The sequence below is a fragment of the Coturnix japonica genome, chromosome 8 (assembly GCF_054131305.1).
Source record: "Coturnix japonica strain WE chromosome 8, WE-NBRP24, whole genome shotgun sequence".
Taxonomy (NCBI): Eukaryota; Metazoa; Chordata; class Aves; order Galliformes; family Phasianidae; genus Coturnix; species Coturnix japonica.
Genome location: NC_140670.1, coordinates 3,129,290 through 3,144,722, shown reverse-complemented (window position 1 = coordinate 3,144,722; position 15,433 = coordinate 3,129,290). Strand labels below are relative to the sequence as shown.

The following is a 15,433-nucleotide window of genomic DNA, read 5'->3' as shown; positions in this document are numbered from 1 at the left end:
CAATCTAAGCCATAAAAACAAGCCGCCATTCATTTCTGTGCTGTGTAGTCTCTAGGTCTGTAAATATATCCTTTGACCTGGACTTATAACTGCTTTCTTCAGAATGCGTGTGTGCCTTCAGTGGGCAGCCTAATTGACAAACAGTAACAAAACACCGCAAAACTCAGAATCTGTGGCATCTCTATGGTCATACAGTATGGCTTTGAGGAGAAAAGGTAAAATAAAGCAAACGCTTAGAAAGAAAACCAAAAAACCATCTAACTAGCCACGCTTGTTATTGTCTGGACAGTTTTAAAACCCTGACATTAAAAGAATCTACAGACCTGTCACGTGCAGATAATGTCAGGAGAATAATTTTTTTAATTCTGAAGACAGGCATAAAAGAGCTGTTTTACTGTAGCTACTTGGAAAGGTCCTAAGAATAGACACCTTCAAATGAGCCTGGGCACACAGATGCAGCATCAGACAGCCAGAGGAAGTCATCCTGCAGAGAATGACATTCAGAAATGCAGTGGATTCTTGTAGTTAGTGTTAGCATACTGTGAACAGGGGCGCAGAAGCTGCTTTTGTTGAGTTACACAATGAGATTAGAGACGATTGCAGACTATAGAAAGGGAGCAGACCCAGGACCCCACAGAGCATTGTGTGTCGAGCATGATACTGAAACAGAACCTCCTACAAATCCTTACTGAGTTCAACAGTTCATTGGAGGGTTAGACAAAGGTTTGCACATCTTTTGCAATAAGCTTGCTTGTAGAATGGAATTGTTTGTGGCTCTCTGGGACCGAGTAAGCAGTTTATGTGGTGACTAAGGCTGGGGTTTGTCGTACTTGAGTTCTGTGTTATGTTTCAGTTATTACGAGATATTATTCAATTCGAAGTTTGTTTTATCCAACTCCTGGAATGAAGTTTCTGTATATAGATATATGTACACACACATATGTTTATTAATTTCTATGTATATATATATAGATACATCAGTTTGCTGTATGAACTGTAGTGATATTAAATCAGTTTGGTATGAAACCATTAGATTTACAATTAAAAGCTTATCTCATCTGAAAAAGAATGGGTGTGTCATTGAGCAAGACCTGGACAGGTTGGAGAGTTCAAGTGGGAAGGAACGTTATGAGGTTGAAAAAGGGCAAGTAGAAGTGTTCAGCTTGGAGAAAAGAAGGCTGAGAGGGGGCTTTGTCAATGCTAGGTAAGGCCAGTTTTTTTTCAGTGGTGTCCACCAATGGGCACTAACTGATGTGTAGGAAGCTCCAGTTGAACATGAGGAGATCCCTCTTTACATTGAGGGTGGCAGTGCTCTTGAACAGGCTGCTCAGATAAGCTGTGGAGTGTCCTCTGGAGATATCCAAAGTTGCTATCTTATGTAACCTACTGTAGGGAACCTGCTTTAGCAGAGGTATTTGGCTCAGTCTTTAGAGATCTCTTCCAATACCTACTATTTCGTGTTTCTCTGGACTATTTATAGATAAGGAAAGCAAGCGATCTACAGAAGCCAATAAAGATGGCACCCTGTGTATTCAGATGATCTAGAAACCAGACCTGATTAAAGCCGGTACTGAATTCAGCAAGTCAGAGAGTTCTTACCTAGGACAACCCCTAAAATTAATCAGTCACAAAATAGCACATGCAGATTGGCAAGCTCTTCATCCAAGAAGTTTGGGGGAAAATTATCACAATTGGCACTTGAGATTCCCAGTGCATCTGGGAATGATGTGCTTCACAGCAGCCTGTCACAAAACAGTATGCATATTAGTAATTTATTACTCGTTACGACTGCCACATGTGCTATAACTGCACATTCATATGATGATGATGCTATTCCTGGGAGTTCTGATGTTTGTATGAGTTGATCCCTGATCTAGGGAGACTGAGTTGTAAGACAAAAGATAGTTAGAACTGATTTCAGGAAACTGTTGTTCCAGAGCACTGTTTTGTGTTCTAAGCTTGATACGTTGTATTTATTGTAATTAATATCTTGACTTTACTGTGTTTTGAACATTCACTTTGAGAAGCTTGAGGCAATTTCATCTGCTAATTTACCTGAGAAATGAATTTCAGTAAATAACTCTCACTCTGAATGCCCTCTAAGTACAGAGTTTAATTATTTAAATAATACTGCATGCTTTGGCCCTCTTACTTAATTTCTAAGTTCTTGTCCATGCTTGGGCTTCAAATGAGCGCCAGCAGATGCTGGCGGAACAGAGTAGCTAACACTGAGCAAGTTTGTGGCTTGTACTTGGTGACTTCCAGCACAATCTAAAATTACCCTGAAGAATTCTTGATTAAAAATGGCTCCTCCTCCTTTTGGTTGGGTCAGCAGAACGCTGCATCTAATTTTGTATTGGTGCTGACCTAATTTTAGGAAGCTAGCTAGGTTCCTGTGGGGCCTGCATGACTCCCTAGCCTATTTTCCACCAGCCTCTTTTACAAAGGAATAGCTGAGGCTTGCCTCGGTGCCTCAGAAAACCTTAACCAAGGACAAAGCATGCAGCTATTTTCTTGCTGCTCTTCAAGGCTATTCTAGGTTGCATGAGAGATAACCTGCTATAACCTTTCCTTAAAGGTTTTCTGTCTTTTTGTTCAGGCAGTGGTTACTGTGGGTTATTACTGCTTGTGGTCACAGCGAGAAATACAAAGGGCAATCGAATTACCTAAATTCCTTTGCATCAAAAGCATTTCCCAACCCTGCTAGTTTTGAATGAGCTCAAGTAGCTCTCATTATGATGTGAAAGTTTAGGACAATAAATAGTTAATTAAATACATTACATCTACTTAACCAAATGGTTTCTAGGAAAGGCGAGTGACTTTGTTCAGATATTTATTGTACAAACATGAATCCAAAGGGAGGAGGGATAAAATTAGGCCTTCCTTTTTTTTTTTTTTTTTTATTTGACTACAGACAATCCTTTTCTAAAGACAAAAAAAGAAAGCGATGACTTTAGCAGCAACAGCTGGAGAGAGGGAGGAATGAGCTGTGAAAGCAAGCCTTCTTTTCAGGGCAACTCTGCACAACACCGTGCCTGTTCCATATGACACAGTGAAATGCCATTGTTTAGCTACTGCTTACACACTTCTCCTTTTTTAATGCACCTGAGTAGTTGCTCTTGAATAGCATCCATTGTATGTGATAAGCTGTGAATAGGGAATGATGAAATGGTAACTTCCTAGAAGAGAACAGAATTAATCCTCAGAATTCCTCATAGCTTGTGCTGGGCTTTCCTGCAATAGGAAAACTGACAAGTGTGAGTGCTGTTAAAATTCATGCAGCTTGGATTAAATGCCCCATTGGATTGTCCATTGAAGCCCGCTTTTAGTCTGGAAGTTTCTAGTAGCTTGTTACAAATCTATTGATTTTTAAAAAGAAATTATTGACCTTTAAAACCCTGGAGTCAGCTGCCTGGCTTACTGCAGACATATTTAGTTATTTGTATTCACAGAGGCCTAGGCAAGAGATGGCAATTTGCAGAGTCAGTCTGTAGCAGTGATAAGAGGTGAGAGCTGGGTAGTGAAAGCCATGTATTTATGCATACGAAAGCAATTAGATGGGACTGATTGCAGCAGGCTGAGATAAATCTTTTGGGACATGGGCCCATGTTCCAGAGTAGAGGATCTGGGACTTTGTGCCCTCACTTCTTCCAACCCCTCTCTGGCACACATCATTTGCAACCTGATTTTCTTCTCTCTGCTGCCTGTCTCCAGCCCATGCAGGGTAGCTCACAGGCACAAGTCTCCCACTGAGCTTAACAAACTCAATAGTGTACTGTAGTAAGCCAGTAAATATGGTGTCAAGCTTCCTCCTGCCCAAGGTTGAAATCATGGCCCCCAGCTTACAGCTACTGTCCTGGAAGCATCTAATGTTGAAGGAAGAAGGGAAAAAGTTATTTAACAGTTAAATGTATTTAATTATTAAATGAGCTTCCACACACCATAGAAGTAGCATGCGCTTCTTGTAACCAGGAATACATGTTAATACACTAAAAAAAAAAAAGGTTTTTACTTAGATTGGTGTCATGGTTTTACCTTCGGCAACTGGTCAGTAGAACCACATAAATGGTGAATGAAGAGGGGGGTGGAAAGATAAAGACCTCTCTACTATCTGTGTTGGTTAAGAATTGTGAAATAAGATTCATTTTAAGATTTATAAGTTTTCTAAATTCCTTTGTGAGTGCTTCTAGAGAAACAAACTCATTTAGGTCCCAGCCTCTGAGCAGTTTCAGTTGTGCTGTTGTGCTTGTAGGTTTCTGAAAGAGGGCTCAACGTTTGAACCGCTGATTGCCCTATTTACAACAGGAGGACTGGGATGTTTCTGCTGTGTCTTGTTATTTTTCACCTCAGAAAATAAATTGTTTCCCAAGTTCAAGCGGAGGAACAGATTTCTGGCCATCAAAACAAATCAAGTGGTATACGAAAGGGATATTAGATGCTGTGAGTACAGATCTGAGGATATGCTGTTATTTAGCAACTATAGATTTGATGATAGATTAAACCCTATGCATCTGGTTATTTTTCTATGGACTTTTCCTTTCTTAAAGTGCTCAGTAACATCACAGCATTTCCCATTCCCAGCAGGATACTTGATGTAGGAGGCCCGGATCTGGCATATCAAAGATGCTCAGGGAAAGAGGTTGGCATAATTTAGCACGGCTCTGAGTCCCAGTAGATGAAGCCCAAATCCCCACCTAGCTCTGCAGCCCTGTTTTTATACCAGTGATGCAGTAGCATCCACGCTTCTTCCCCTTGTTAACTCCTTTCCTCAGCAGTGTGCACAGATTTCTCCTGTTTCAGTAATTTAAGGAGATGTAAGCACCATGTTTTCAGTATTTCAGTGATCATTCTTAGGTCTTTCCTTTTCGCATCACCAAATCCCCCGTCCCTGCTGCTTCTGGATGCCCACTCTCGTGTACTAGCACTGGGAGACTAAAAGGCACCATATGTTCTGCTGATTTGACAAGACAACTGTATGGATATTGAACTGTCCACCAGAAGACTTGAAATTCATGTTCTCTATCCCGTTGCCACAGAGAAAATCCATTTGTCTTGCAGTACTTCAGAACAATGATTGACAGGGATATGAAGTTGAATTGATTTTGTAATGCAGCTGTATACTAATAGGATGTTGAGAACAGTCTCTTTTTTCCCCTCTATCTGCTCCAGAACTAACCCAGCCCTCTGGCAGATTTTACACCTGTATTCACTGCAAAAGGGCTGAACATGCAGATGCCTGATTCCTGCAGAAGGAGGAAGGTCTGCATCTCAAGACTTCTATTTTAGTGCCCACCTATGGGGCTGGCAATAGGACAACCCTGTTTAGGAGATAGGGCGTCTGTAAAACCATTTACAAATTCTATTTGCCAATTTATTTCATGCCATTTGTAGTTATTTTCTTGGCTCTTCCCCTTTTCCTTCTCCTTATTCCCACTTCATGCCCTTATTTGCCAATCCACTCTACCCCTGCCTCTTCCCCTCAGTTGTGTACATTTAGTCATCAGCAGAAGCAATGCTGCAAATGCTTTTCCAGGCTGATTAAGGACTGTATAGTCTTGCTAAGGGAGCTGAGTTTTATGTGTCATTAAATCCTATCAGAGTGCTTTGCCAGGGCTATTGTCTCTCCTGTGCTGTCTTTTCAGTTTTGGAATCCATAACAGCATGTATGCATTTGGCTCCTAACAACTTTATTCACACCATTTGAGTGGACAAAGAGAATTATCGTTGACATCTGCTTTCTGAGGTACAGCACTGATAACCTTTTGATTTATATTAACTAGCAGATGTTATTTTTCCCCTTTATGGTATACTTAGGAACAGTGTGATGAACAAAAAGTTAAAAGTTTCAGGCACAAAAAACAAAAGAAAGGAGAAGTAAAATGATGTTGAGGTTCTCCTCGGAGTTCTGGGATTAACAACAACTTGGGAAGCATGTTCAAGTGGTAGAAGTGCCAGTCATCTGTATTGGATCCTAGCTCATGTTTAGTCATTGCTTTTCCCTTTCTTTCAGAAGTTTCTTTTAGCTTTTTGTGGCAGATGAGTTTTGAGATCAAATTCCCACGCTCAGGTAGTCGTACATTCCGAAGCAGGGCAGGCTGGTGTGAGTTAAGCATGGAGGCAGATGGGAATAATCCTTCTCTGTTGTGATCAGGAGTTAAAATGGCCTGCATTGACAGCTCGTGTTATCATTTTCAAGATTTGAATCTATTTTTATAGCAACAGACTTACCTATACAAGATAGCAAGTCTGGCACAGGTAAACTGAATGAAATAGTGTGCTACAATGGAAGCTGGGCTCGATAATTCAGTAGTCCCATTTGGCTTTATTATGGATCTTTGCTGGGTGTTTGGTTTCTTTCTTTGCTTTTTTCATCAAACTTCAATGCAAGCACAAATATCCAACTTAATTATTTTCAACTCTGGAGGTTTCAAACCCATTAAACAGCAGAGAGGATCAGTAATTGTTTTATTAGTAATGCTGAAAGTGTAATAATATCAGTGGCAACAGAGAATAGTGAGCAAAACAATGAGAAAAAATGTAAAGGCATAAACAGCATCATTAAAGCTGTTTCACGGAAGATAAACATGGCTGTCAGGTTAATATTTCAGACCACAGATTGCTGTTTTAAGTAACTCTTTCTTCCATTTCCCTGGTGAAGAAACTAGATGTAGAATTACTTGGCTTTCTTAGAAGTATGAGCTTTTCACTATTGCTTCCTTCCCTTTGTAGTAAAGCTAGCGACTATGAAGTATGTTGGCAGCTCCAAAAGTAATGCCTCCTATCTATTTCCGTGGGAACTACGACAATTATAAAGAGCACGCTAACACTATTTGAGAGAGCAAATTCCCAGTTACAGAACACTGCTTTTAAACACAGTCACCACCATTAGCCATGCATTTTTGCCAGCCATGAAGCAGCACTCAAAAATCTGCACCAGTGGAGCTGACTCCCTGTTGCCATTGCTGAAATGCACCACCCACCGTCTCACTGTGCTCACATCTGTTGTTTGGTCTCCCAAAACATTCAGCAAGGGTTGTTACATGTCCACGGATGCCATTTTTTCCACATGGAGGAATTCTGTGACACACCTTTGCTTCACACACACATCCATGTCAGACACCATTTTGTTAGAGTGCCCCTTTGCTGCCATCTGTCATGCAGCAACAGCATGTAATGGAATACTGGTAGAAAGGTTCATTTTCTACTGCTGCATCAATGTGTTCATCAACGTTCATTTTCTTCTACACACATCAACGTGTGCCTCTGACATCATAGGCCAACATAATAAAATAAGGCATTACTTTCAAAGCAGCTCTCATAATAGCTGTTTTCTGCAATTCCTAAGTTGTCTTGTCTTTGTCTTATGTGCTATATGTTCACAAGTCTGCTCGGTCACAGCCTTTGAGGGCAGTGAATGACAAGGTTCTGATCTCCCCTGGGAGAGGGTTCTGCTTCATGGCACTCCATGGAAGGAAACTTGAACTGTTTCTGGATGCAGCAGGGTCTGGAGGTGTTAGTTGTACTGTGACATGGAGGTTTACAGGGTGACTTCTAGATTGGGTAGTTCAGCTGAGAACCTACTGGTTTAATGGAGTTTGTTTGGATTCATCATCATAGAGAGGATGCAGGAGAAAAGGAAGATTTGACTGACAAAAAGGCAGAGCAGGGAATTCTGGGGGGATATCTTTTCTTAGGTCTGTTCATAGCCTTTTTGTGTCCATTGGTTGCAAGACCACAGGGAAGGAGGTGAAGATAAATTTGCACTGTGTACAGTGCACACAAAGTGTAACTAGAGCCATCAAAGCAGCTACAGGACACCGAAGTGGGTTGCTCGTACTTGAAACTCTTGTCTTGGACTTGTCACAAGAGTAACAATAGTAGGCTTGTCACACACTGGTTAACACTGAGGAAGAGTGATGCTCTCGTGTATCCTAATCAAAAAGGTTCATATATTCTCATTCAATATAGTAGATATAACATGGTGGCAATGGTCAAGTTGTGAGGATGTTTGTAAGCAAGGCAGAATTTGTAGCAGCTTTAGTAGCTAAAGGTAGGCTAGACTGCTCAAAGCTTCCACCTTGTATTTATGTGAGACTCCTATTTTCATTGATCAAAATGGCCAAGTACACTTTGTGAAACTGCACTTATATTTCTGTTTAAGGATTTTTATTTATTTTTATTTATTTATTGCAGTTCTTGCACCTGGCACTGTTAAGATGTCAGATAGCCATATGTACATACATGGGCACAGCACATGGACTTGTGCGCAATGCCTGGTGTGTGGAAAAAACTTGAGTTATTTCATTGTGAAAGATGGAAAGAAGTCTTCTAGAGGTATGGCTCATGCTGTTTCCACCATATTTTGTTTGTGCCTTTGTATATCTTGATACACTGGGCTTACTCTATAAAATTCCAGTACCGCTGCTGTACACAAATCTGTCCTTTGCTGTATGGTTTCAAGTCACATATTGATACAGACTTCAAGCCTCCTTTTGTATCAACAGTTTCAGTAGCTGCATTAGTAAAACCTCAAATAACTCAATAACCACAGTGCCTCAAAAACTGAAGGAAATACATGACTAGCATATTTTGATTCCTTATTTTGGAGATTTAATTACAATGACAGGAAAACAGACAAGTAAGCTGATATTGAGTGAAGAGACACTCGAAATGTTAATGAAGGGAAGAAAAATAGATCTTTATGATGTCTCAGTTGTTGAAAGACATCAGCTGTCACAAGTCCAAACTATAAGACAAAGCACAGAAGTATGGGACAAGATACTTCCCAGTAAACGTAATATTGTTCTTACATTAAGAATGGACTTAAGTTATGCCTTGGAAACTACTGTCCCTTATCTGAGAGAACAAAAAAATCCCTCTTAGAAATAAGTAAACAATACAGATATTCAAGGAAAAATGATTTGCCCCAACAAAATAATCAAATATGAACAGAGTGCTCCTGACTGTATTTTAACCAAGTCTGTTAAAAGTCAGCTGTGATTGCAGTGAATGTAGTGATTTATACACATATCAGGTTCTGACACTACTTTCCAAACCCATTTGCATTTCTTACATAGGCCTTTATGGTTGAGTTGGTTGTTGCTCTTCACTGGTGCGTGTGGTCAAAGTTTTAAATGCTAATGGAGTAATAAACATTGTTAACAGTATGGTCAGGTTTGATGAGGAAAGTAAAAGCTCAAAGCAAAGAAAGCAATAATAGCCCTCCATCTGATTCACTAACTCATTCCTAATTTTAAAGCTTCCTTAATATTCAAATAATAATAGCAATAAACTAATGGAATCAAAGAACAGTTTGGGTTGGAAGGGACATTAAAGCCTACTCAGTTCTCAACCTCCTGCCATGGCAGGGCTGCCACCCACCAGCTCAGGCTGCCCCGGGCCCCATCCAACTTGGCTCTGAGCATCTCCAGGGGTGGGGCACCCACAGCTCTCTCAGCATCCTGTGCCAGTGCTTCATCACTTAAATTATTTATCTTAAACCCCATTTAAACTGACCCTCTTTTAATTGAAAACCACTACCTTTGTGCTGTCAAAATGCTCTCATATAAATGTTATGTCCAATCATAAGGACTGGATGCCTGGATGCCTGTTTTGCATAGTGTACATGCCTTTCTTTCATCTCTGTGAATACTTGTGCCTTGGACTAAGATAAGATTTGAACTTCATTTGTGACTGCGTTCCAAGTAGTTGCTGGAAGGCAACAGCGAGTGTGCCAAATGTTCACTGTTCTAAAAGCAGTGCTTGTGTCCTATGCAACTGAAGAACACCATTTTGTTGTTCAAAATGTTACCTGTAGACACTTTACCTATTAACTAAATACGGTGCACTGAGGAGGAGGTAATCTTGACTGTTCAGCATGCAATGAGCTGTGCAACTGTTGCCTGAGTCACAGGACCATTAACAGGGAGCTCTGAAAGGAGTGAAATGGGCAGGCTGCAGTGGAGAATGACATTTTGCATGTGTTTGTACAGCTGTGTGCAGGACAGCATGCTTGATCAAGTGTCTGAGATGGAGATACCTTCCTAGAAGTTGCTAGGTAGAGTTGATATGTTTCTATGTTTCTGATTTATAAAACCTGGTTGATTTTAGAGCTCTTCATCACTGGACAGGGTTTTACTTCCAAGTGAAATCTGTAGAAGTGAGAACTGAAGTGAAGCAGCTTCTGTTTAAGCTGATTTTTTTAAGCTGAGGAACTTGAGAGAACCTTAATCTTTTCCAAATGATATCAGTTGTAAAACTAAATCCACTTATCTAACCACAGCAAGCAAAGCTTCTGCCTCCCTACTCTGGCCTGTGAAGGTGAGCTGCCAGGTAAGACGTGGTTCTCAAAGCTGGGGCACCCCCTGCTACCCATAAGAGCCGCCACCTAGCCCCAGATAGATACAGGTTTGGGTTTAGGTTATGGATGCTCAAGCCTTTTTAGTCCTGAGCAGATTCCCCTGTGTCTTATGGGAACTCTCTACTGAGATCCCTGTGTAGGAGTTATGGTGCTGCCTTAAGTCTCCTGACCACCCAGTCAGACTGCTGGTGGATCACCTAGCAGGAATGAAGCAAATAGCAGCACTGTGCTGACCTCTCTGCATTAACAGCACAACTTATTTTCCTCTTGATGGGCTCCCAGCTCACTAGTAAATGAAGCCAAGAGCTTGTTCACAGCTAAACAGCACTGGAAGTGCCTGTTTGTTTACTGAAGTAAAAATACTGCACTACAAAGGAACCTGCACAAAAAGGCAAGAGAACTCCAAAGAATGGTGCAATCCAGAGCACCTAACCTATAGCCAGACTGCTTTTCCAACAACTGTGCTAAAAGCCATACTTTTCCTTAAAAACCCTTGTAGCAACAAACAACTCTCAAATAAAGCATGTATTGCTGCTTTCCAGACAGCTCCTTGCACATGTGCTGACTTTGCAGCTGTTTCCTGCAGTCTTTGACTTGTGTAATTAGGACAGTCGTCAAGCCAGGCTAATGATAGTCAACCAAGTGGTCTGCGAGTCCAGAGCACTGGTTATCTCCAGGGTTTAATTTGCTGAGTGTGGGGCAGAGTGATACAAGGTTTGCATGTGTGATGGATATAACTCTATATTTTTTTAGCTCTTGTTGCCAAGTTACATGAATTGTTATCACTATGGATTGTCTTAATAGACCAAGATTGCACCTGGAAGGAGCAGTACTGATGGGAACTACTAATATAATGATGTCTCTGAAGAGAGGAGAAGGAAAAACCCAACTTGTGAATAGGTTAATTTTGTATTCTAAGCATCAGCCAGACGGGTCAAAAATAGCTGTTCAGACCCCAGAGATTATGGCATGTGCTACAGTAGCAAGTGAGAAAGAGCTTGTATGCGGTAAATAGCGAGTCATTTAAACAGCCTGAGGAGTGCTTAAAGACAGAGTGGCAGAGATCTGTCCTCGGAACGGCAAGGTAGAGTTACTTCCCTTGGAAGCAATGGCAACGCACAAAAGCCTCTGTAACTGTTACCGCTCCCTGCTTCCTCCTTTTAACAAGTGGAAGGATCGTTCCACATTCCCAACAGAAAAAGAGGGTAGAATCCTTGCTGCCATCTGAACCGGTTCTGCCTCTTCCCGTCGCAACCTACCAGAGTGCATGAGGTTCTCTGAAACAGTCGTTTCGGAGACTGCATGGGGGGCAGTAACGAAGGGGAGGGGTCCGTCACCGCCCTACCAGTTCCCCCGGATCACCTGCTCGTGGGTGTGGGCGGCTGCCTGCAGGTACCTCCTCCCCTCCCCGTGCTCTCAGCGCAGGGACCTGACCCCGTCCTTGCGTAGACTCCTTTTACTAGCACGGCGCCGCTGTAGGTTTCCGATGCAATTCGTAAATGCATCGTTGAAAAGTCAACTCATAACACGCTGTTGCAGCAAAGCAATGTGTAACGCGTAAGAAACACAAGTGCAGCCGCTCACGGCTGCGGAGCTTTCCCAGCGCAGGGAAGGCTCAAAGCACCTCCCTGCAGGCAGAGCAGGAGATCCCCGCCTCGCTCTGCACCCGGCTGGGCTCCATCCCCAGACCTCTGAGCCGTACCGGGGCCCTGCGCCGGGGGTCCCGTCCAGGAGGCGGCCGGGGTCGAACCGCGTAGCGGAGCCGGCGCGGTTCCGCTCATGCAGCGCGTGGCCGTGCTTGCCGTGCTTACCGTGCTCTCGCCCCGCGCGGCTCCTCGGCTGCTCTCGGTCCGCGGCCGGCACGAGGGAGGTCAGCGCCGGGGCCCCGCGCGTCATCCTCAGCGGCAGGGTGGGCTCGCTCCTCGCACCGGCTGCGGCTGCCTCCGCCGTGTGCCAGCCGCCGGCCGCCCGCAGCCAGAGCCGCCCATTCCGCAGCCGGCGGCGGGTGGTGGGGGGGGAGCCGGAGCCGAGGGCCGGGAGGGGGGGGAGGCGAGGCGGGGCCGTGCGGAGCGTCCGCCCGTCCTTAAGGAAAGTCCCTTCGACCTGCGGTGGCCGCCCCCGGGTGCGGAGGGCAGCGCCCTTCCTGGGCTTCCCGGAGTGATTCCCGACGGTAAAAAGTTGGTGCCGTAGCGGGGAAACGCTGCTCCGTTCTGGTCATGCTGGGTCTCCAAAGCACTGTTAGGACGCTTTACTGGGTACTCCCTTCTTGTGCACGTAATTCTCTCTGAAAGAGCTTCTACGAGTGATTTTGGTTTCTTTGTTTGTTAGTAAATGAGTACCACAGAAAGTGATGTTTGCTGAAAGTAATGGGTGTCACTCAGGGTAGAGGGAGAGGTATTTAGGCTCTCTCAGCTCTGTGCTTGCTCGTATCCTCTGTCACAGGGTGGGTATGGAAGGTGTGTGTGGACTCTGAAAGGCTCTTTACTCAAAATATTCACTGTAGGGTCTTAAGGAGGGTCACACCTATCATCTCCTAAAGGGGTGCTATTTCAGTTTCTGTATCTCCTGCAGCATGAATGTGATGGCCTTAATCTCTATTAACTGGCACACATTTCAGTTTCCGACAAGATTTAGGACACGTAAAGTCTATGGACGTAGACCCATTTCTGCCGATGAGCTTTCAGTAAAACTAGGCATACTGCATGAAGAAGTGCATCATTAGGGTGAACCAACTGCATGTAGACCATCTTTACACGGAGCTCCAGGTCTTTTAGGAGTCACCTGGAATTGTGCATGGATTAGCTGTGTAATAGACTTCAATGAAAATGGTCAGGTGGGAGAAGAGAAAGACCTGGTGCTGGGCATGAGCTTCACCTTGAATACAAATCTGAAGTTATATTAATTACCTGTTGATGCATCTGTGTTTGGTGGAAGTGTTCTCCTAAACTGTAATGACTCTTGGAGGAAATGTGGTCTCATTTCTCCTGTGCTGATTCATTTTCTGTCTACTTAGTATTGCATGCAGGGTGCTCAGTAATCCCATGAACTGCCTGCAGGTGTGAACCTGAGCCATGCGCCTTTGCTTAGCTGAACTTATTTGTTGCTGTTGACAGCATCACCTAGCAAAAAACAATAAGGTACATATGCATTTGCTTAAAATCTTTCTTTCTGTAGCACTGTTCTTTATAACCCTCAGGGAAAACTGGGTCGACTCTTTGCAAATCCCACTCTCATTATAGTATGACCCCAAGTGAGTGGCTCAGGAGAAAGGGCCAGTCAACACCAAGCCTGGCTTGGCTTCGGGGCATCACTGCTCTTTCTTTGGGGATGTTCCTTTGTATGAGTAGTGATATAGGGCCATTTCTAATTTGAGTACAACCTGATATTGCAAGAGTTGTGTGAGGAAGGGTGTTTGTCAGACATCATTTCGGGGGTATCCATGACCTGTTAATGCAGCATTATTTGGTGACAGGAATTGTTATGTTCTGGAGATGCTGGTTGTCAGCCTTCTTGGGAGCTGGTATAAGCAGTGAGGGATTTGATATGCTAGAATTATGCTTACTATATAAATAGCCAAAATATAACTCCACAGGATAAACTCGGAAGTCCAGAGGTAGTAATCAAGTGGAGAACTAAATGCAGCTGTGAATCAGGAGCTGGCAGGGCTGGGAAGCTGGCAAAGCAAGCACATCTGTCTGCAGCTGCTATAGAGCCCTGGCTGCCCTGGGAAGCTGTGACTTTTGCATCATTGTGGCATGTTAAAACTCAGGCAAACGTGAGAGCATCTGCAAGGGAGAATGCAGTTCTACTCTGAGTGTTGCTGTTGTAGTTTCTTTCTTTCCTGTGTGCACACCAGGCACGGGGTAGGTGAATGGAGTGAGGTCAGAGCTGGTCCTTCTCCTTGACCTGTTGCTGAATGCCATGAAGGCAGCTGGTTGTAAGGCACGTTTAGCTCTGGGTGGCTTTATCTTTCAAGTAGCTGGGCAGCTTCCAAGAGATGACTGAAAACTCTGGAAATCACTGCTGTTCCTATGCCCTTCAGGATTAATGTGAGACACATCCATATTTCTTAGTCTTCCCCAATCTACCTCTTATTGCTTCTCACTTTCTTCCCTTCGTGTCTCTTTGTCTTTAACAGAAAACAAGAATGAAGATTTTTTTTTCTTCTTCTTTTTAAATTTTATCTTGTTTATCCACTATGCTTTTGAGTTTAGTCATAGCTAAGATTCCAGCTAAACTTGCACCTCAGCCTTGGTGCTGATAACTACTGTCATTTGGAACTGTGGCGATGAATGGCAAGTATTGGTCCTGTTGTTTGACCTTCCATATCTTCCCTCACAGGTGTTATTTTGAGATAGAAGTAATAGAGCTTGAGTTCTAGAAGGTAATACAGACTTGAGAGATGCTGTAACCTTGACTGTTAAGGAGAAACAAACTCCAACGATGGTCTGCTAGATACAGAAATCATTGATTTGCAGTGTGCAATTCCAGAGTTCAGAACCATTACAATAGTTGTGTTTATTTTGTCAATACTCAGTTTGCAGCTTGAAGTAATAGGTATGCTGTTAGAAACACGTTTGTATTCAAGGATCTGAACTTATTCTAATGCCAGTCCTTTTTAAATTGCAGCCTATGAAGTTATTCATGTGTAATTAATATTAATATTGCTGGAAATGACTGAAAAGCTGAAATACTGAATACTGCAGTGATATGCGCTTCTCAATTGTCCATAGCAACTTTTTCCAGTAGCTCTTGATTTCTGTTGCCAGAAAGTTGTTTTTCTGATGTGTAATGCAGCACTGCATCAAAATACACTGACCATCTCCCTTTACCCTAACATTGAACTAGGGAGCAGACTACTCCTTTACTTCTGCAGCAGCTTAAGCACTTGTGTCCACTCGCATCTCACCCTGTAAAGTAGAGCAGACCATCTCTGTAGACAGTGGTCCCGAGACAGATTTTCACATAGGAGAATCTTCCATAGAACAGTGGTCTTCTTGATGAATAAGTCAAGTGAATTTAATTCTATAGGGCTGTATCAGTGACTCAGTGTCTCTGAGTATCAAGGAGATG

At 43.0% G+C, this 15,433-nt stretch overlaps 1 protein-coding gene across 2 annotated transcripts in view; it reads right to left on the bottom strand.

Annotated features, from left to right (window-relative positions):
• RASGEF1A (RasGEF domain family member 1A) overlaps window positions 1-12,384 on the bottom strand; it is a 133,202-nt gene extending 120,818 nt beyond the window's left edge. The window contains exon 1 of one of the 2 annotated variants that reach the window (XM_015866100.3): window positions 12,172-12,384. The gene's annotated coding sequence lies outside the window, so the exon portion shown is untranslated. The remainder of the gene's footprint in view (window positions 1-12,171) is intronic. The other variant, XM_015866105.3, reaches the window with a different exon arrangement.
• Window positions 12,385-15,433: the final 3,049 nt, after the last annotated feature.